Below are 2570 nucleotides of genomic sequence, written 5' to 3'. Positions count from 1 at the left end.
TGCTCCCGGTGCCTTGTGGGTGTTCCCGCCCGCGAGGGGGTGCGCAGGCGCAGTGGCCCTTTAAGGGCGGGAGGCGCGTTTCATGTTCGTGGAGTGCAACGCAACTGGTTGTTTTTATTTATTTTTTATTTTTATGGAGAGGAATGCAAGTCCGCATTGCTTACTAAAGAAGGATTCAAAGCAAAGAGGGGGCAGAACTAGTCTTCCATGTCTCTGATATGGAGGGAACTTCTCTGAGGATACATTTGACCTGATTGAACTAAAGAATCGATTTTGTATTTGGCGAGGAAGCGTGGTGTCGTTAGAGGGCTTCAGGGAGTCAGCTGCCCGGGATTCTCCAAGACAACGAATGCTCTTCCGATTACCTGGACAAACACGTGGACCTCGGGAAGTTGAGAAAGCATGTTCTGTACCATACAATGCTGCCCATCAGAGAATTTGCCTTATCTTGAAGTTCGGATGATTAGCATATAGGCCTTGTTTAAAATACTGTAAACAAATGCAATTTGTTTTCTTAAGGAAATCGTACTTTCTCTGTTGTAATCTGGCAGTCTGGAACTTTTAAGATCATTTTATAGCTTCCTATTACTTGCTGGCAAAAATGCACCTAGTTTACTTTTAAAAGAGTTTAGGAACTAAGCCATGGAATCTTGTAACATCTTACAGATTGAATTATGTCTCAACATGCCTTTGTTGGTAATCCTATTTGAGAATGAGGTTTCATTGTTGTTGAGGCCCGGTAAGTTGAGGGGGTCTTGAGTGAGTCTCTTGAAACATAAAAGGACCTAAAATCAAGCAGAAGTGAGGTGGAATGAGAAAGACACACGGAGATCTCCCAGGAATCAGGAAACAAGCTGACAAACCCCAGAGTTGGGATAATGAGAAAGAATGTGTTCCCTAGCTCTGATGCCCTGCATTTGGCTTCTAGTTTCCAAAACTACGAGGGGAAAAAATTGACTTCTACCTATGACCCCCACCCATTTGTGGTATTTCTGTTACAGTTGCACTAAGGCAGTGTCTCAGCTATTTATGAGAATTGGCATTTGGAAGCCACTAGTTATAAGATAAATGCAAATTAAAACAGTAATGAGATACCACCTCACACTGGCACTGACAGCAAAATGAAGAAGAAAACAAAAATAATATGCTGGAGATCATGTGGAGAGACTGGAACCCTCGCACACTGTTGGTGGGATTACAAAACGGTGCCGCCACTACGGAAAGCAGTACTGCATTTCCTTAAGCAAACGGATGTGGAAATACCGTCCACCCAGTGATCTCTCTCCCTGGCACGTTCCTCAAAGAAATCAAGACGAGAACACAAACAGGTGATAGGCACACCCATGTTTGTGGAAGCACTGTGCACAGAAGCAAAACGACAGACACAGCCAAGATGCCTGTGTGGGGAGGAGGGATGGATAAATGAAACTTTGCCATATACATACAATGGAATGTTACTCATCCCCACAGTGCAGTGATGAAACTGTCAACACTTTTTTGGAAGACATTGTGCTCAGTACGGTTGCCCAAGCCATTGAGATGAATACTCTAAAGAGACTACTATTATGAAAGCAAGATGGTTTCAGACCCAACGAAGCTGACTTTGGTAGTGATAGGGAAGCCAGGAGAAAGGGGAGGGGTAAAAATAAGTAACGAAGAAGTGGGGGAAAGAAAGTTGACATTTAAGGATACATCAATGTTCTACATCCCTAAAATTAGATTATGTAGCACAACAATGTTCTACATCCACGATGGGGTCAACCTCAGCTCCATCACAACCAACAGCATTTAGAGGATGATGTCATTCTAGAGGTCCTACTAGAGAAAGGTATCAAGTCAGCTCGGTGTAAAGAGCAGGGGATACAGGTTCCAATACAGGCTCCACTAAAAGTGACCTGAATGATACTGAGCAAATCCGTGCCTTCTTCACAATGCCAAGGAATTAAGTGCTTGACTATACCCTAAAAGTGCCTGGTCTTGGCAAAAGGGACTCCATTTTGAATCCGGTGCCTTCAGCCTGGCTCTTAGAATTCACCTCTCATCGACCTCCCTCTAACCGACCTCCCTCTCCCCTGCTCAACCCCAAATCCCTGGAGCCGGCTCGTCCTGGAGCCAGAATGTTTTCTGAAGATAAGCACACTCCACTCTGCCCATCCCGGACGTATAGATAAGATTAACAACCTCTTCCCTGCTGAAGCCCCTGTGTGCGCACATCCTCCCCAGCTTTGATCCTTCCCAGCTGTGCCTGCCAGCAAGGGGTATAAAAATGCTGCCTGAATTCCCCAAGGTGTGGTTTCAATAGCTCAATTCCCTGAGTTGCTGAACCCTCCCACAAGCTTCTCAATAAAGCCTGCTTCTAAAACTTTGCCAATTGGATCTTTAGTTCTGTTTCGTGCCCCAATAAACCTTACAAAAAGGTTGTCATTTAAATCCATGCAGAGGTGCCTCCAGACAGCGTTGGTGATCTGCTTCCAAAAGGTAATAGCCTTGAGCACCATATGGAGCAAGTATGTTCTGCACCTGGGAGGTCACGCTTGGCTCCCTGACAACCAACAGCAACAACATGCCTT

This window comes from Tenrec ecaudatus, chromosome 18 (assembly GCF_050624435.1).
Source record: "Tenrec ecaudatus isolate mTenEca1 chromosome 18, mTenEca1.hap1, whole genome shotgun sequence".
In the NCBI taxonomy this organism is placed as follows: domain Eukaryota; kingdom Metazoa; phylum Chordata; class Mammalia; order Afrosoricida; family Tenrecidae; genus Tenrec; species Tenrec ecaudatus.
The sequence above is the reverse complement of the archived record's forward strand: the minus strand, read 5'-3'. Positions refer to the sequence as shown.